Raw genomic sequence first — 21,129 nt, forward strand, 5'->3', positions numbered from 1 at the left:
TTATTACTGTTGTGGGGCATTTTAGAAAAGCAACAGAAGCATCACCAATTTGTGTAGGTGATATTAGGGCAATAATAAAAAATATAGTTAAGGCATAAAAAGACAGTATTGACAATATGTTAAAAGTATCATTACTGAGCTATACTGTAGTGTTTGATTGAAAATTGCTGGGAACAAATCATTCATTGTTTTGTCAAGGGCAGTTACTACTGTATGTGCTGTATGTTAGGAAAAAGATTCATTATAAGCAGAAGCAATCATGGGTAGTTACTAAAAATTATGGGTGAAAATCACTTAAACATTGTCCTTAGAATACTAGATGAGATATGGAAATGAAAATGAAACATAGTCACTTCCAGGGTGGGTCAGACAAATGATTCATTCTGGATCTTACAGTGACCATTAGTGAATACTAGTAAGAATGTGCACCTACTCTGCAAAGGTCTTAGCTCATATCTGTATATTTTGAACACCTCTGTGAGCATTGTACAGTATGGAATTTGAATTTTACTGTAAAACTTGGCTTGTTGAGAAGTGTTTCTAAAATTCAGGAAAACAAGATACATTATACAGGGATTACTAGCATAGAAATGCCTCTTCTCTTTTTTCCTGTTCCCTGTTTCCTTGTTTCTACTCCCAATTAACCTTTGTTGTTATTGTTGTCTTTCCACTGTTGAGATATTCTGATGCATCATGGGCTAAAGCCAATTTGAATTATATACAGTATATTGGCCTTCTTCATATAACGTGATTAATTATATCGTGAGTGTAACATCCCTGTGTGTATGGGGATCATGCAAGCTATCTAACCCATGTTGGTAACCTACTTAAATAACCCAAAGACTGTTAGATTTTTCCTCAAATACACCAGCATTGTTTGGGGCTAAACTCAACTGTTAGTTTAGTCAATTGATTCCCCTATGTTATGAGGCCTAACTTCTGGCGAGTTCATTGAAAAGGAGACCTCTCTAGGAATTCTCACCTCTGTCTCAGTTTCCACCACCTCAGATCACACAAAGGTGATGAAAAAAAGGCAGAAAGAAGTCGGTGGTTAAACCCATTAGTCTATCTGTGACAGTGACAACTCATCACACACATGGGGATTTTTTTTTTAAGTTGGGGGGGGGTTAAAAAAAAAAGCTAGCACGGATTTTAAAAATTCCAGATGGAAGTTTTTTAAAAAGCAGGAAATGGGGAGGAAGTGACAATCTCTCAGCCTCCTTTGTGGCAGCTAGAAGGAATTCTTTAAAGAGCCATTTCATGACAGACCCAGCTATCCTCTGTTGCATTCTTTGGCTCACAAACGAAGGTCTATTGACTGGGAGAGGAGATAACTGGGTGTTGCATATTATCAAAGCACAGTTAAGTCCTACTATTTCTATGATCTCTTGAAATGCATAATTTTCTTTGTGAGCATCTGGAATTTTCTCAGCATTCTCAGTAGTTAAAAATGCAATCTGAAATTGTGAATAAAAGCTTTAGGTCTTTCCCTGATGCTGAGTTTGAAGGACTATCCTCCCATCTTGAATGTCATAAAATTTGATATCCTATCTACTAGTCCCCATCCTGCCTGTGTTGCCTCTGTTTCATTACTTCACTCTTTTTACTTTCTTCCATGGTAATGGGTAACATTTTTGTACACCTTGAGGCTTCCCTTGGATGTGGTTGAAATAAGGAGGAAGTACTACTATAATACTGGTACAACTAAGGATGGTTTTAAGCTGTCTTGGGTTGAATCCACAGAATTGGCACATGTCTCCCCCTGATGGAGCTGGCAGGAACCCAGCATGCACCCACAATGCACCCACAGTGCACCCAAAGCAAGTGTTCTCTGTGCTGCCAATTCATACAATGCACTAGAGCAAGAGATGTGACTGGAATTTGATTCTGAGCCTTGGCTGATGTTAGCTACTTTGTACAAGGCCATCACCAATTGGCATGTTGACTGCTTTGCAAAATTTTTTGGTCATACTTTTGGATGTGCCGTTGATGTAGGTCAAGTAGGCAACCCATCAACTTTTCCAACCATCCATCAACCACTCAAATATATATATATATATTTTAAAAGGAGAATGAGACCATGATCAGACAAAACAAGAATGGATAGTGGGTGCAATGGTCAGAGACTGGAAAGAAGGACCCCAGTGATAGAGCCAATATGTACCTTGTCATGGCAAGTTGCCTCCCCTCTTCTCATCAATGCACGCTACATTGTCTGCAAGGAGTAACTCAAGCAATGATATAATGGAAAATACCACTTGAATAGCTAAGAGCCAAACCATGTCCTCTGGCTTATCTCAAGATACAGGGACAGAAACTTGCTCAGGGTAGTGTTGCTAGGGCATTCTCATGCTACAGCAAGGAGGCTGTGTGGATGTGTCTTTACTCATGGCTTGGAAAAAGATGAAAGCACTGCCATAGGGACACAGCAGAATGAAGATGCTGAGGGAGCATCATTTTTGTTTTGTAATTAAGCCAGTGGGGAAAGGCCCTTAATACATATAATAGTTTGGATAATTGTATACACAACTTCGAAATCTGGTGATATATAAATATATAGTGGTTGGATAGGCTCCCTGTTCAGTTTGGAATAATGGAATACACTCTAGCCAAACAGCTAAAGTGATTGGAGGAGTAGTTGTTTGGATTGCTCCATCACCTGGTTCCCATAGCAGCTTTTGATATGTGTATCCCATTTCCCCTCCCCCCTCCCCCCCCAACCTTTACTGGCAGGCATATAGAGGAGAAAAGTAGATGACCTTCGGCATGTTTATTGACACTCCCAGAGTTCATACTGCAACTCTACAATCTTTCCCTGAGATTATTAAAAATTAATTGATCTCTTTTATATCCCCCTATGTTGCCCGACACTGCCATGAGAGGGGCCAAGGGGAGGAGGGTGTGTGCAGGCGTAGCAAACACACTGATAAATGTTAATTACTCTTTTATGGCCCTTGTCAAATTCCAAAGCAAGTCATAAATTCATTAAACTCTAACGGATTAAGCGCATGCAGCTTATTTAACCACCATAAACAAGATCATTTGGATGTTGGTTTTCCCCTTTTTATTGCTTCAGCAGCAAAAAAGGAGAAAAAGTAGACTTGAGAGCTCCTGATGGGTCTGAAAAGTTGTGGGTGGTTAATAGTTGCTGCCGTCTCTTATTATTATGGCTTGCAACATAATGGAATTATTTTCTTTTTGCATGTTTTTAACTATGCATCCTGAATGAGACAAGCTGAATTGCTGATGCTCTCTGTACAATACCATACTGGTCTCCACATAGGAAAAAATTGCATTGATGAAAAAAAGTTTCAAGTTCTTTGACACTCAAGAGCTTTCCAGTTTTTGGGGAAGTAAAAAATGGCTCCAGCACAAAACAATAAATAATTTCTTTTGTATCTTCCCAATCATTACAGAGATTATAATATCAATCGCATATTATGACAATGCTGGTAAAACATTCAGTTTCCTTCCAAAGCTATGGAACAGTTTCATAGAAACAGAATGAGCTGTTTGCAGAGACACAATACTGAATGTGATTAATAGTCAAGATCTCAAGTTTTGGGCATCTGTGCTAGCAACTTTTCACTTTCTTTCATATTCATATGAGTTGCAAAACGAAGAAACTGTACTTAATTATAGTTTACTGTCAAATTTGGGAGACTATGTTAATGGCTACTGGCAAGGACAATCAAATAACCAGCAGTAGGTCACTGGGACATAAAGTAAGTGGCTTTATATGCCATTATGGAACCAGTGGGGAAGAACTCAGTACAGATTCCACCTTGAAGCAGCTGCATTGTCATTTTTCAAAATGTCTATCTCGCTCTGCTCTGAACTGGCTCAGAATCAGCAGGTGAATTACCAAACTGAAATTGGATCAAGCTTTAACTGATACACTTAATTGTAAAAACCATATGTATATCTAGCCAGCTTGCCACACTATAGGAGACTGTTTGAAAAAAACCCAGACATTAGTGGCCCAAAGTACCAGTTTGGAATCTCATTTTGGTAATTAAGTATTTGGCCCTCCCAACCAGGACTTACTACTTTGTCCTCTTGGATAGGAAGTTCTCTAAAAGGCTTCCAATTTGGGCTGAAAACTAGCTTGAGCAACTAATTTTTCCTGGCTTTGGTGGGCTTTTTCTTTGTGTTCCTTCAGCACAATTTCCTGGCTCAACTCCATGCTCAGACTCAGACAGCTGCCTATGGTACAACCCTGAGTGTGTGAAAATTCCTGGTCTTCTTTGACATTTTGTTGTAATTAGCACAGAATATGTACAGGAAAAAAGACACATATTAACCATTATTTGATGTATCACTGCAATATAGAAGTAATTATTTAGGTTGTTCCTCTCCTAAATGGGAAACAGTGGCAAAAATCTCCTCCTCTTTTACTGAGTTCTGTCAGTTTTTTTAAAAAACAGTGAAGTACTCCCTACACCTCTGATATGCTACCCTTGCCTAATGTTCTATTGAACTGTTTATGAGATACCACATTACTGACATTAATTAGAGATTAGACCATGTATAGCATTGCAAGTAAAACAAAGAGGTTTTTTTAATTGTCTGGCAAGATGTTGGAACTGTCAGTGAAGTCAGATGGCCTTTTCATTTGGATCATAGGTGGGCAGGATCTAGCTGTAAGTAGAATCTGATGTAGCATAGTAAATAAAGGACTGAATTATGAATTGAGTTACCTTCTGTTCAAGCACCTGACTTTTACTATGAACTGACTGATGGTTTTAAGCAGTGTATCCTCTCTTGCAGTCTCAGACCCTTTTCTGCCCCTTATGTGCTTTGAATATTTTGAGAATGATAAATATTACTATATTCCACTTCTTGAATCTCGAATCCCTAAAATTCCCTCAAGCCTAACTTAGTGTCACTGATAAATAATCAAAGATCTCATGGTCTCAGTCTTAACTCTGCATTGGTTTCCCTTGCTTTTTGCCACCAAAATCTGTCCCCATGTTTGATGAATGTACAGACGCAGGGGTGGGCTGTCAAGGGTTAATGGAGGAAATGTGCCTTGTGCTCAGCAGTGGCTAACAGCCACCAGCTAATAACTTTATGGCTTTCAAAGCAAGGCATTTATCATGCCGAAGTTTGTTTATGCACTGGTTATACAACACATTATGGCAGATCTGCGTTGGGCTGATAAATTCTAGATGACAAGCGAGGCTACTGAGTGGGGCTTGCACAGTCCAAAAGACCAGTAGCTTTTTCCTGAACTCTACTTCTAAGATAAGCCTGTTTTTTCCCTCCTTTGTTTGGTAGGGACAAAATGTATGGTGGGTTTAGGGAGAAAAAAAACATTTTAAAAAAAAATCAACAGAAATAAAAGGCATATATCAAGATTTGGAGGAAAGGGTTACTAGTGGGATTCACAATTCTTTCTTGTAAGTTTGATCAGGAGTGGGAGATAAGCAAGGCTGCACAAGTCTATTCAACCAAAGCAAGATATAGGAAAGAGAAGAAAATGCTTAACTCTTTTACAGTGCTTGAGTAGCACAGTTATGGATAGCAGAGGTAACATTCTGTAAATTTAAAAAATACCACAAAATTATTTGGCCAGAGAAAATGCAGATTGAATAAAACTGTTTTTCCAAACAGGTGTATTTGTACCATGCAGTGTGCTATTTTGTAGAATGTCTTCCATCTTTTTTCTTCTCTCTACAGAAATTCTGTTAAGAAGGAAAAGATGAAGGAATTGCCTACAATATTTTAATTGTTAATGCTAGGAATTCTCCATCTGGAAGCATCAGTAGGAAAGTGGTGTATAAATAAATAATAAAATAGTACACTGGGATAAATATAAGTCAGAAATCTCTTGTCAGAAAAGTTGTTACCAGTTTCATAGCTGAAATTCCCATGTCCTCACGTGCTCTTTGAAAATATCATAATACTAAAAGAAATTTCAAAGAGTATGTGTTCAATGGTGCATTTCATATCCATCTGGCTGCTAAGATTCAAAATAAGCAAGAGCTATGAATGACATGTTGTCGTGGGTTAGGTAGTGTATTCTGGCCCTGGAAAAGCTTTTAAGCCAGTGTTTAGATCATTCTTGTTTAAAGGAAGCCAGACGCATTTTACTTGCCTGCAAAGCAAGGTTGTGTCATTCCATTAAGTGACACTGCCTGGTTCAATATTTTCTGGGCAATGACCAGAAATACTCTCTGAGTGTAGCAAATGCATCGGTGAGTTGAAAGATGGACATAGAGAGGTGTTGCCCCAAATAAATATGCATGTGCACTTTGCCTAGTCTTTATATAGTTCTGACCATGTATCAACGTGTCTCTGTGTCTTACAGGATTTATAAACAGATAGCTTTATATGGGATAAATTGTGTACAAGCATAAAGGGAGGAAAACCATGTCTGCAGTGTAGTGCCTAAGCACTTACTGGCTTAATGAGGCAAATTATGAAGGACAGCAGGGTGAAGAGAGACATTAATGCATGAGCCCCACCTATAGAAATGTAAGAGAGAATACCATGCTGAATACCAGCTTAAAAAGAAATTTAGGTAAGGTACATCTTTGTAAAGCAGGAGATACTATTTGTGTCAGCCAGCTTGCAAGGATATATCTTGAAAGGCCATATATATACACACAAACACACACACACACACAGACAGTGTGTGTGTGTATATATATGTAGTCCTCACTTAGCAACCGCAGTTGGGATTGGCAGCTCCATTGCTAAGCTCTGCAGTTGCTAAGCAGAAAATCATGTGACTGTGATGGACTTATGTCACTTCCCATTCAGTGATTAAGCGAGTCACTAGGGTTGCTAAGCAAAACATCACATGACCGCAACTTGCGATTTTACTTCTGCATTCTTCATTAATTTTGCTTGTCTCAATCTGGTTGAGAAGCACGCAACTGGCGATCATGTGACCACAGGACACTACAACGGTTATAAATGCGTGCTAGTTGCAAAGCACCTGAATGGCAATCATGTGATCATGGGATGCTGCAATGGTCCTAAACGTGAGGATTGGTGGCAGAGCTGTTTTTTTAACACCATTGTAAATTCAGTCGCTAAATCAGGCAATTGACAAGCAAGGATTACCTGTAACTTCTAAAAAATAAAGCGTGGCTGTTACGATGTTCTTCAAGAATTTGCCTTCTCTGTTCCAGAATTCTAGAATAATACATGCATGCATATATGTCAGCCCCATCCACAGTAAAGGAGACAGTAGAAGCAGTACATTTCCTGTGTAAGTAATCCTGATGGTGCTAGTGGATGAAGAATTAATCTGGTCCATCATGAATTGTACCATTAAGATCCTTGGCCTTGTTTAAGTCCGTAGATGAGAAACAAAAGGACAATACTTACAGATTTGGTATTGCACAATTCTTGTGCATTGATTGTACTATCATAGCTTCTGTTACAGTGTCCACTTAGCGACTTGTGTGTTGATTCAGGCAACCAGGTAATATATTCCATGTATCTTTATAATTGTGTACCAAGAGGCTTTTTTATTTAACAAGTTTTACGTTGATATTTATACATGTATGTTTACTAGTGCATCAGTGTGTATGCACACTTTAAAGGAATAGAATGGTTGTAAGAGTTCTATATTATTATGTCTGTAATTTGTATGTTTTGCTTTGCATCTGAATTTTATTTCTGTATCTGTATCTTAATGTTCTTAACTTCCATTCATGCTTGGGTACATGAACCATCACCTATTCTGACAAAGTGGCTGTAATGTGTTTATCAGTTGGTGTTCTAGTCTTTGTGTGTGAGTGCCAGCCCTGCAGGCTGTAAATCCTGCTGCCCAGCTGAGGAGGTTCAGCGGTTTATTGCTCAAGGCCAGGCACATGAATCAGGCAGAGGTGTTGGACTCGTAGCCTTTGCTCAGCTACTGTGTGGTTCCAGGAGGGGCTGCCGGAGGCAGCGATTAAAGGCAACACCTTCCCCTTTCAGTTTTATGGCAAGAGGAAAGCGGTAAATTAGAGACCCTGAGGCTTTAGGGCAAGCTTTGCCCTGACATAACTACCTGCTGCTGCCCTGATAGCTAGTGAGTCCTAGTGTACTTCTGCATCAGGATAGAAAGCTTTCTGGTTGCCTAAGTGGGGAAATCAGCAATACAAGTGAGATGATTTATAGCAACTTTTCTTGGATAGCCTTTCCCTGCAGGGTTGTGTACAATTCTGTGCCCTGCCATATCCTAGAATTAAATGGTAAGAACTATTTTTCCAGTACAACTTCTGTCACTCATTAATTCTCCATTATAGGAAACATTACAGGGCCAGTCCAGAACATTTTGTTGCCTGAGGTGAGCATACATGGTGCCCCCTTCCTCTGACTTACTACATAATTCCCTAAAGTTATTTGGGTACACAAACAACTCTCACAAATATCTCTCCCTGTTTCTGACAGTGTTAATGTTTTGCTTCTTTTTCATGACTTTTAAAACCTTCTGCCTGAGATACATTAATGTAATTCAGATGCAAAGCAGAATGTATTAATCTACAGATGTATAAAAATACAGAATTATGAAGAAAAATCTTTGATGGCATGGACATCAAAGCATTCTACAGGGTATCCAGGTATGCATGTTTGTTTATATGTATTGGTTAGATTCATATCCTAGCTTTCATTCATATATGTAGCAATGCAGCAGGGTGTCCTCAGGGAGTCAGGGAGGTGGCCGCAGTTATATGGTCTACGCCCCATTCTTTTTTTCCATGACACACATTTAAAAAGGCCACAGCTTTGATTACATGGTTGTGGCTGCCATCTTGACTTTTTTTATCCCCTTCATGCAATGCAGTTTCACTGCCTAATTACCCCACCAGCCCTGGATGTCCCTGGATGTAATAATCTGTTCTGTCCATCTTTTCTTTGTATGATATAAAATTCTGCGAAGGAAGGGCTTTTCAGGAAATAGGATTTGTCCACCTAGATACAAAAGAGAAAAGTTGTTCCTATAGACAATAAGTATTAAATTACCATTAGTGTAATGATGTGTCCATTTCTGCTCTCTATACAATTTGAAAGAGAAACTTGACAAAAAGGGCAAATAAGAAATGTTTGGCAACCAATTCAGTATCTTTGATTCCTTCTAAAAAGACAAATGCTTTTTTTTATGTTACTATTTTTATACACAATTTTTACCCTCATAGGTATGTTTTATCAGTACATAGAAATTTTAAAAAGGGGTATTTGCTTATTCTCTAACAGAAAAGTTTGTAATCTGATGGTTTTCCCATTTCTACATTCATTTAATATAAGGGATGAAAGGTGAGGTTTAAGGTCCCCTGTGCAAGCACTGAATCATGTCTGATCCTTTGGGGGGACTCCACTTTCACGACGTTTTCTTGGCAGGCTATAGCGGGGTGGTTTGCCATTGCCTTCCCCAGTCATCACCTTCCCCAGCAAGCTGGGTACTCATTTTACTGACCTCAGAAGGATGGAAGGCTGAGACAACCTGAGCCGGCTACCTGAGAGAGAATCCAGCTTCCGCTGGGATCGAACTCAGGTTGTGGGGAGAGTTTTGGTTGCAATACCACCGCCTACTACTCTGCACCACATGAGGCTATATAGAACATAAGGGATAGAGAGAGATTATAGAAACTAAATACACAGCCCACACGGTTTGCTTATATTGAAAAAAAAAAACAGGACTTCATTGACATGTCTTGAGAGGGAACATAAACTTCAGTATTCATCCATAATACTGTTCTGTCATATCACTGAATACAAAGCACCCCACAAATTATTGTAAGTTACAGTATAGACATGGACCTTGTTGATAGGGCTGTTATGGGAACATGGATGAAATAGAGGGAAGCAGAAAAAGTTTGAAGAATCAAGAATTCTGGACACAATTCATTAGAAAAGTAGTTCAGATCACTTACAATGAGGATGCCTACCATTTACAGTCTGCCTTCATTATTAAACGTGATCAGCCATTAGAGCTGATTCCCACTTGACAAATTACTGTAGATGATGATATATGTTCTATGAAGATCTGAAGGATTGATTGCTTTGTCATAAAAGATGGCCCATTATGTGGGGCTGTTGTGTTGTAGAACAACAGAATTAATTAGTTTGTCACAAAAAAATGGTTCACTATATGGGACTGAGATACTGTAGAATAAGAAGCAACAATGTTTTAAAGATTGCTCTTCAAATAAGTGACACTAGATTGCCCTGCATTTTAGACTTCATTTAAAATAGCTTGTTTCCCACATTAAAATGTAAATAAAGCCTTTTTTATATTCAAAGTCTTCTATTGACTCTTCAGTTTTGTGAATCTATGAAGTATTATTAATGGTTAATTCCCATTAGCCAATTCAATAGGAAATACATGAGAACAGTAATTGTTCTGTGATATCACAACTTCTGGCATTAGTGGAGATGGCACAAGGCAATCTCTGTGTTGTATCTCTACAACTGTTAGTGCCCCAAACAGCTAGTATTAAAAAAAACACAATATATTACTAAGGTTGAAATCAATGTTAAAGAGGTATAGAGCTGTTGCCATTTGCTATCTTTTTATCCCTATTGTTTAGTAATATCTAGTATACTATCACATGACACACATTTCTCAGTTCCTGTACCTAATATCCAATGCAGCAATCATATGTACACCATAATTATATGACATTATATAATATTTTATACTAGAGTGGCCTTTCCCAATCTGGGTACTCTCCAGATGTGTTTGGACTACATTTTATTTGTTTGCTGATTTGATTAATTGATTTACAACAATTTTGGTACTGTCTGCTCTTAGAACTGCCAGCCAGTATGTATTCAAGAATTCTGGAAATTGCAGCCTGAACATTATCTGGAGGGTCCAGATTAGGGAAGTCTGGTTTTGACTTTACAGGAAAAAAGAAGAAAGACAAAGCAGCTAGTCAATATCTCTGATGACATTTCTTAGGCATTATTTTGAGGGCTGGAATATTTGAGGAGGTTTTGCAGATCTCCTGATACTGTTATCTGTTGTATCATAATGTGCTACAGAAGGGTATGTCTTAAAACCCTAGCATTGCTGTAAGATGTCACCAAGAAAAAAGATTTTTTTTTGTATTGCTTCCCTTTTGGCCTAGAAAGGCAGCAGTCTTTTTCCTCTCATACCTTTTTATGACTCAGGGTATAATTAACTCAAGCCATAAATTTTTTTAAAAATCCAAATAGATATAATTAACATTTAATGTCACTGGGTTTTTTGTGGATAGTTAAGACTATTAAGAAGTGAGTATTGATTGAAGAGGTGAAGCAGATGTTTCAGTTATTGGATCAGGACATCAAGGGCAGGAGGGGAGGCAAGAAACTATCCTGGAGTTGATCCAGTGACATTTCTATTCTTTCTAGAAAGAAGATGGAAATACAGGGCAAAAACAGTGTTTTGGTGAAATGCTTTGCTTAGCTTTCAGCAAAGAGCAATACAGAAGCAAAGTGAATGAATGAATAAGTAAATAAATAAGCAAGCAAGCATCCTAGTAGAGAAGAAAGCATTCATTCTCCCTTCTTCCCAGAATGAGTTCATACATGCATGTTTCATACCTGGTTACCAAATCAAATAGTGGCTTGCAGATAAATGGTCACAAATAGAACTCCAAAGTAAGACTTGTATCTTATTGACAATACAATGGTTTTCAGGATGTAGTTCACATACTAATTACAAATCATTGAATATTTTATAATAAATGGGCAAAGAACTAAATTTTTCACTGAATGTAGCAGCCAGCTGTAAGTGTAAATATACTAATTTCACAGCCTGTATGTAAATTTCTAGAATTGCCACCCAAGATCTTGTTATCTATCAGTTTCAGTCTCGAAGAACTGAGAACATAGGACTGCTGATTTTCTTGTTTCTTTACTATAGTGTTTAATATGATAATTGTTTTGAAAATAGGAATGAAACAAAGCTTCAGAACCAGAAATATATATAGGAATGTATGTTATTTTAATTGCTTTTAAAAAATACATGCTGTTCTCCTATGATTCCATTACATGTTATTACCCTGGATCTAGATTACTGTAGTTTCACTTTTCCTCAAAGCCAGTAGGAATAACTTAGTGGGCTTTCTCCTGATCTCAGTAGCTATTATTAGCTTGGATTAGCTATTCCAAGCTGTGAGCGGGATTCTCTGAGTCTACTGCTAGTCTGTCTATATTCCCAGAAGATATATTAGCTTTAACGGTGAAGGAAATCCTTTCAGCCAGCTTCCAGTTGCCATAATTTAGATCAATAACCATTTAAGTCATCCCCCTCCTGCTTCTCACCATAGTTTGCTTAATCAGTCCAGTTAATCACAAAATTAACAGGCTAGGGGAGTGTGATGCTCTCCAGAATTTTTTGGCTACAGCTCGCATAATTCTAGATTATTGCTGTGTTTAATTCTAATACATTTTTAACTGCAGGAAAGAATTCAGACGTATAATATGCCATCTTTAAGTATTTGTCATATTTGAACTCTTTCTAAAATACCTAGAATAACTTACGGACCAGCTAAATGATAAAAATGTGGAAGATTTTCAAAATGACTGGACCCCCTTCTTCAGCTATGTAGAATCGACCCAAAAATTAACCTAAATGTGTAAAACATATGAATATAATACAAGATGTAAATATTATGTATTTGACTTACATAATCTCAATAGAACTGTAGAATTATTGTAACCAAATTAGTGAATTGTGAAAATAAATTATTTAGTTAAGGTATAAAATTGTATTACTTAGGGAGTTGGAAATCCATTTCCTTTCTTTTAAACCTCTTCTTCTCTTCCTTCTTTCTCCTTTCCTTTTTTCTTTCTCTTGTTTTTGCATTTTATGTTTATTGTTTATTTGTCATTCTATGCTTGTATTATTTGTGTAAATAATTTAATAAAGACTGTTTTAAAAAATAAAATAAAATAAAATACCTAGAATAGGGGCTTTTAACCAATTCAGCAATGTACTTTAGCTCGTTCATTATGAATGAAACCTACAGGTTTACTTCCCTATGTGTATTCATCAGCACCACTCCACAAGATTAGAACACTTTTATTCATATCTATTAAGCCTTCTTGACTGTCTTAGCTTCACAGATACAGAACATACAGTACGTATTTTTATTTCTTTAATTTCATTTGTTAATTCATGCAGTCTACCATTTATTAATCTGAACCCAATCCCCTTGGCCCTGGCTTATTTCCCTGAAAAATCCTATGATTCTTAGGATGATTTTCAGGCTGACCTTCCTACTAATTCTACTAGAGATGTGCTAGACTGGATGAAAAAAAAAAGACAGTGGTAGCATGCCACATTTTATGTCTTCTGCTTCTGGGGGCAAGGCTGCACAGCCCTGGATTGATTGGGTAGCTGGTGCTGATGGACAGGAATGCATGTCTGGTCAACAGAGCAGAAACCAGAAAACACAAAGAAATAGGTTGTATTGACTTTAATAAATAAAAACAGTGACATGCTGTGCTAGGGCTAAGGCAGGGAGGTTAGCCCTGCATCAGCAGCTTCTGTCACCTCATCAACAGCTGACACCATTGTACTAGCTCTGGACTTACCCCACATGGCCTTGATAGTACAGAGCCGCCTTTGTCTATCCACACATAGCTCTTGATTGTTCAAGAGAGTCCCCCATTTTGGATGATTTGTGTTCCTTGTACTAAGATCATCATGTTAAAGAGGAAGTTTAGTCCTTGGCATCAGTGTGTTGATATGTCAGTAGAATTTGTTCATATTTGCTCACTTTTTTTTTAAAGGATATTGCTATTGAATTGTGATTTCTTAAATTCTTTAATTATCAGGGTGCCCTCTTTGCGTAGTTTTCCTCACCTGACAAAAGCAAGTGGCGTCCTTGTTCAGGTGTAGGATATAAGAGTAGGAGTGTGTACCAAAAATAGTGGAGTAAGGAGGTTATTATAACAAACAATCAGGTACTGCTTAGTGCTATGTAACAGGTCATAGTTCTGTAAGGTATAACAGATAGGTAATTTGATCATCTCTTTCTCCATATCATGCAAGAAACTTACCTGTCTCTTTCGGTAGAAAAGAATTGGAATTGCAAGGCAAAATTTGGAAACTTGGCAGTAGAGGTGCCACAATGTCTTATGAATCTTCTTTGTAATATCAGCAGATCTCCTGTGAAGTATCTGAGGCAAATGCAAACTGCATTTTTGAAGGGGATTGTGAAGTAGAGAGACAGAAAGGTGGAAAGTCTGATGTGCTTTCCACTGATCAGGTATGGCCATATTGAGAGATCACAGTTACTAATTTCCTTGAGGAAACTCTCTCAGCACAAACTACATGCAGCCAGGGCCGCAACTAGGGGGGGGCAACCGGGGCATGTGCCCCGGGCACCGAGCTGGTGGGGTGCCAAAATGAGCTCTGGGGGGCCACCAAAATGAGTCCTGGGGGGGGTGCCAAAATGGACGCGGAATCCATGTTTGCCCCGGGTGACACAGACCCTGGTTGTGGCCCTGCGTGCAGCCATCTTCAAAAACCAGTGTGTTGTCCATCCATGCTTGGGGAGAAGAGTTTAACTGCCTGGTGAATGGTAGCAGCAGAGAGAAGTAACATTTGGAGTGTTATCCACTAACTGAATTCTTAGGCTTTTAGTTAACTTGGTGCCTGGATTTGTACAACATTAGGCTAAAATGTTAGTACCAATAGAAGAGAATATCTGTAGCTCAGGGTTAAACTGTGAAGCCCTTGGTGCTCTCTGAGCTTCGTTGTTTGCTTGCAGATATTTCTTTGCCCGAGTAGGCATCATCTTCAGTGCAGACTGAAATGTTAGTCTGTGCCTTTGCATGTTTTGAGAACCGGACAGTATGGTCAGTTTATGGTTCAGGATGTTGCATGAATACTGTAAGGTAATGAATTAATTAGATAATCGATGCTTCAGTCAATTATGGATTAGTGTAATATTAGGCAGTTGGGTTAGTTCTAGTAATCCTCTAGCCTATTTTTCTGCATCTAGGGCACAGCCTAGAAAATCTTCTTTGAATAAAAGTATTTCAAAGTTTGTAGTTTTGTCTGGTCCTGTTACTGTTAATAGATAATCTTTCATAATGGGTTTGCACAATATGCAAGGCTAGTTTGTGTCTCTGTTTTATTCAAACCCTTTCTCAATAATACATCTGGACAAGGAGGTTCATGAATACTTAACTTTATTGTCTTGGGAAGAGAAGGCTTCATAAAACAGGCTAAAACCTAAAAGTGTAAATTTCTATAGCAGTGGAACACCATTTCTCCCATAACCACACATGTTTCTTAGCACAATATTAAAAGGGAGCCCAGTTCTTGGGCAACTGTAAAAACAGAACATGACTTTGCTGTTAATGGAAGCAATAGAAGAAATCTTGTAACCATATCATTTTAATTGAGCTAAGTTGCTGGTTTGCTGTGATTTTTGGAAGAGGGGCTCAAGTGGTAATACCTAAAGCTTATCAAGGGTCTGGTCTATTCAAGCACTTGAACTGTTCCTCTGACTACTGTCTGCTGCTGATCTATAGGGGAGCTAGATTAAAACTTCTTAAAACAGATTTTATCCTACTATGATTCTTTCAAAACTGGACAAGCAAAGCTTGAACCAGGAAGATAATTTCTTCAGTGTACTTGGGGTGGGGGGTAGGTGTAACTTCAGTTCCCAGGGCAGTGAAAACATTGACTGTGTTTGTACCATAACACTAAATTGTAAACCATGATTAACAATTATAGTGCTTTTATTTACCCAGCATGCTGAGCCAAAATAAACAAAGTTCATTGTGGCATAGATAAGGCTGGTTTCTCAATAAACCAAGATAATCTGGTTTGCTTTTATAAATCACAGTTGCTTAGTCAATGTGGTATATGAATTGAAATTTATGATATAGCATGTTATATATTGTCCTGTTCAGACTATGAGACAGCCAGGCAGGATTATAAAAGGGAAATCTTTATTTACAACCAACTATTTACAAAAGAAAAGAGTTCTTATTAATAGGCAATATGATTCAATCAAGTCCACTCAGGTAATGGAGGAACACAGGGCAAGTGTCCTGACAAGCAGGAACCACGCTGACACGAGGAATAGGTCTCTAGTGTTTTATTACTGCTACAGTAGACAGAAAATCCTAACAAGCTGAAGAAGCGTGAGAAAACCCATACAGATAAACCCCAAAAGTCAAGGCAGGTCTGTTCTGTGTCTCTTTGAATGACAGCTCAAATTCTCGCTACTACGCATGCGTTTTCCCCCCTGGATAGGGGCCCCCTCCTGCTCACCATCAGCGCTCATGACAGCAAGGCTGCTAGATCAAGAGTAGCAGGAGATTGTGGCAACACATCAAGACAGAACTCGGCTAACAGTCTCAATGAATCAGCAAGACCGGGCGTGGCTAGAGTGCATGGCAAGGAGGTAGCTTGAGGTTTGATTGCAGGACACAGCATGGAGGTGAGGCTAGGCTTGACCACAGAGACTAGGCAAGACTCTGCTGGATCTACAAGACAAGGCATGGATCTGGAGACAAGGCTGAACTTGGCTGGATTGGCAAGACAAGGCTTAGAACTGGAGACAAGGCTGGACTTGGCTGGATCTGCAATACAAGGCTTGGAACTGGAAGCAAGACCAGACTTGGCTGGAACAATGAAACGGGGCTTGGAACTAGAGGCAAGACGGGGCTTGGCTGGAATGGCAAGACAAGGCTCGGTACTGGAGGCGAGGCTGGACTCGACTGGAGCAGTAAGACGAGACATGGAACTGGATGCAAGGCTGGATTCAGCTGGATCCAGGTGCGAAGAACATCGGTCCGTGTCGGTAGAGGGAGCTGACACTGATTCTGTGTCGGCTACAGGCAAGGCTCTGTTTCCTGGCGAGGATTCTCCTGTTGAAGCTGTAAGCACAGTAGAACCGTTGTCTCCGGCAGTTTGCTCCTGGCGCTGGTGCCTTTTTATGCGATCCTTTTCACACCGTTTTTCCTCTGTAGCCAATCGGGCTGCCTTTTGCTTCATGTGCTTCTCCTCTCTCATGCACTAATTGGAGGATTCAAACGTCCCTCTGGATTCTGCCTGATCAGTGTCTCCGAATTCTCCTGCTCTGCTGAGTCATTACTAGTTTCTATTTCCCCAGCTCTTTTCCAATAAGTTTCGTTTTCCCCTTCTGGCTCAAGATAAGTTTTGTTTTCAGAGTCAAGGTCAGACTCAAACCTCACATATTTTGTGTACTTTGAATAGAGAAACAGTTTGCATTGAACAGAATAATCCCTCAGGGATTAGAAAACTATCTTCTCCAAAGCTTTTGGATGAACAGATAGCTCTTCTAGCACTGGTCCCTCGCTAGTGTTTTCCATTATCAGAAATTTTATGAAAATGTATTATTTTCTGAGATTTCTATAGTTGGTAGCAGCTGCAGTCATACTGCAATGCTTAATCCAGTAATGTTGCGGCTAAAATTTTCCAATCTATAGCTCTCCCTTAAAGGTTGGCATAGGGTCCTCAAAAGGGATGATCATGTATTCCTATTGAGAATACTTTATGACTCAGAGTTACTTGTAACTATGCTGTCATAGCTGAACTGACCTGTCCTCTGCTATCAGGAACTGATCTCAGTCTACAGCACAATCCTTTTCTCCAGGCAATTGGAAGGTATTTGAGAAGGTTAACTGTAATCCTGTGATGTGGAGAGATGAGGAAGTCAGAGTGTACACACATGCTCTGAGTTCATTCTCAACTTGGATATCAGTCTCTAGTGAGTTCTTTACAAGTTCATTGCTTCTTTGTGTGTGATACATAAAGAAGTCAAAGACCATTAGAATATGAGATCTACATTACTACCCTTTTTTCCACTTAAGCCCAGTAACATTAAGCACAGGATTTCACCAGCAATTGAGATATAAAGCCAAGCCAAGTTTTAGATTTTGCAGTCAAGAGGAACTATCAAGATTGTATACAATAATATAATCTGAGGATGTTGTTAGTTGACACTAATGAGCCCTTGGATATCTTTCTTTGAGTCTGCCAGGTCCCTTCCTTGCCTGATCTTTGTTTACTTGTTTTTTAATAATTTTAATTTTTTTCCAGTCCAGTAGAATGTTGGAAAGAATTTAGTTATTTATTTATATTTTATTTCTCAAATGTATATGGCTGCCCACTTAAAGTGACTCTGGGCGGCATACAATAAAACCAAAGATTAAAACATTCAGTAAAATTAGTTAAACAATAAACATGGATTAAAAACAAAATAAAGCAAGATCACAGGAGGGGAGATAGTACATATAATATATCCAGCGTTATATATAATATACATTAATATAATATAGAGGGGGTCAGCAAAACTCTTTAAAAACTGAACAGAATGGGATGAAATTTAGTGTGAGGGCAGAAACTGGCAAAAGGAAGATTGAGTCCAAAAATGGGGTGCATCCAGCCAGAGGCTGCAGAGGAAAAAAAATCCTGAAAAATTCCCATAACGCATCCTTGTGGGAAAAGCAGATGGACAGTAGCTTGAAATGCCAGCAGTTGGTGCATTCTAATCTTCCTTCTCTCCTGGTCATATGACCCAGAGAGGAGTTATGTGGCCTGCCCTGCACATCCCAGTGTACACTTACATCCAGACATGGAAGATCATAGAGATGTCTCCTGTGGCCATTGCTGGTAAAGTGGTTGGAAGGTATTCAAGAAGCCATGCTTTTCCTACTTTGTTTATATGAAGAGTTGTCATGCTGCAAGGCGTAAGCTCTTAACTGTATTATATCTTTATTTCACGAATGAACCTCATTCTCCCCTATAGCACTGTTTGCAGCAAACTTGCAGTGATGCCAAAGTGGCAACACACACACAATGACCTAATCATGGAAATACCTTGATTATGTATTTGTGTCAGAATATCAAACACAGGCTGGCATTTGCCCCTCTTGCCAAATTCACAGGTGTCTTAGAAAATGCCACTTTAGTTGTGGGTACAATAGTGCACATTCAGCATTTTCTTTAAAAAAAAAAATAAGGTACAGGAAAATAGGGGACAGTGGGACAGTGGACCAAATTAATGTCAGTAGGAGACCAGTGCAGGCCAATTGTAGAAAGAGTTTCCCTCTTTTGGCACAGTGTTACACTTCTTTGCCAGGGACTAAGTCATGCTGAAACAGTGGGATTTACTTCTGAGGAGATAACACATGTTTTTATTCATTTTTGACTAACTTTATATAATAACATTTTGTCATGAACTCCAGCAACTTTGATGGGGAGATGTCTTCATGTTATCCACCCTACACAAATCTTATGAGGTAAATTATGCTGAGAGAATCTGATGAGTTACCTGGGGGGTGGGGGTGGGGGGTCTATGGCTGAGAGTGGACTTGAACCTTAGTTTCCCCAGTCTTAGTCCAATAACTTGGCCACTAAGTACTCCAAGATAACAATGGGTGGATGAGATCCTGAAAGACTCAGATTCCAGGAAAGGATTGCAGAAGCGTTCCTCCTATATTGCTCTTCACAGCCCTTGGCTCACTTAGATATTCAGTTTTTTGTTTTTACAGCAGATCACATCAGCCATCAGCCAAATGCATGTGAATGCAATCCATTTGTCATTATATTGAAATCATTCAGAAGTTAAATAGATTTTTGGGCTCTTGCAAGAGATCATAAAATTCCAGGGTAAGATCGGAGAAATCTCATGATAGTTAGCAGTCTTATAGGATGAAAGGCTATTTGAGCATGGGGGTGGGGGGGTGTTGCTTGAGGGTCTAAAAAGATTTGCAATCCCTGCTCTAATCTTACATAGCAGGGCCTTTTTTAAAGGGATATTAAAGCACAGGAAGGGACATATGGGAGGTATAAATCCTTTAGATAACTAAACACAAAACTGTTTCTCTTATCTCACTTGCCACCTTTTTTCTTTGTCAACATCATTCATGTTTGTTTTACCATGCGCATTTGTCCTTCTCTGTATTGCTATAATGGAGAATAAATAGGTAAATTATAGCAATACAGAGAAGGATGAATGTGTGTGTTTTTATAGAATTTAATTTTACATGTCCAGTCTTCCAATTTATCAAGAGAATGTTGAATTTTAATACTTTCCCCAAAGTATTCAGGGTTCCTTCCAACTTTGTGTCATCTGCAACTTTGATAAGTGTGTTGTGCTTTTTTAAAAAAAAATTCAAGCCATTAATAAAAAGTTTGAACAACAACAGACCCAAGAGAAACTAATTACCTTCCTCTGGGCTGGAATGCATTTAAGTTTAGATCTCCGCTACAATTTCCATTTTGTTTCTCTCTGCTGGATCAAATACTTTTTTCTAATTTTGGTTTCAGCTTGCTTCTAGGAAGGACAAAACCCAAGTGTGATGGTTGTGTCTGTGTCTAGCTAGTTCAGTCTGTATGGCTAGTGATCTTGTGGGGCAAGGTGCCTGGGGAGCTTTTCATCTAATTCCAGGAGAAGCAGCATGTCAGCCTGAGCAAAATTGGCTGGCTGCTGGATTTATTCATTTCCCCTTTTCCCCGCCTCATGGCAGGTGTTCTGCTAAGAGCCTTTGCTGTACAGCGATCCCACTAAAGCTTAGGGCGGCTTAGCACTTTAAATGGTTTTGCTGCCATTGCAGTGCTCCAGGCTTGAGAGCCCTGGAGAAGGGTCCACACAAGATGGCAGAAAGCAGGCAGCACCAGTAGTTGAGCTAAAGGGTATACAAAAAACATCCATCCTGGGCATGAGGATAAACTACTTGGCTTCTCCTTTTTATTTGAAATGGGGCTTATCTGATTTATCTCTGAAGCCTGGAAATCTTTCATGAGATGAACACACCGTTACTGGTTTTAGAACAGTGATCCTCTAGGTTTAGTAGCTTTCTACAAAAGCATACTGTATTTTTTATAATTTTGTGCTAAGATATTAAGTACAGTAGCCTCTCAGACTTTTAAATGCCCACAATTATATAAATGAATGATTAAGCTACAGATGGATTCATTGCCTGGCATGATGGTAGAAAATTTGCTCATCACTCTCTACATGTCTTCTGGGCTAGTGCAAACAGTTGTCTTCAAGAAAAGGTTGGAAAGGTCTGGCCCAGTCTTCCTTGGACCCAGACCCAGAGTTCCTTGGACAGGAACTCCCATAACTCCAGCAGACAAAAAGCTGAAGAAGGTTGAACCCAACACCTGGTGTCAAAGTAGCCATACATTGTCTTTATTGAAAT

At 39.0% G+C, this 21,129-nt stretch overlaps 1 protein-coding gene across 2 annotated transcripts in view; it reads left to right on the forward strand.

The window, feature by feature from the left end:
* RNF220 (ring finger protein 220) overlaps window positions 1–21,129 on the forward strand; it is a 373,167-nt gene that overhangs the window by 119,012 nt on the left and 233,026 nt on the right. The window lies entirely within an intron of this gene.

This window comes from Candoia aspera, chromosome 3 (genome assembly GCF_035149785.1).
Source record: "Candoia aspera isolate rCanAsp1 chromosome 3, rCanAsp1.hap2, whole genome shotgun sequence".
Lineage (NCBI taxonomy): Eukaryota > Metazoa > Chordata > Lepidosauria > Squamata > Boidae > Candoia > Candoia aspera.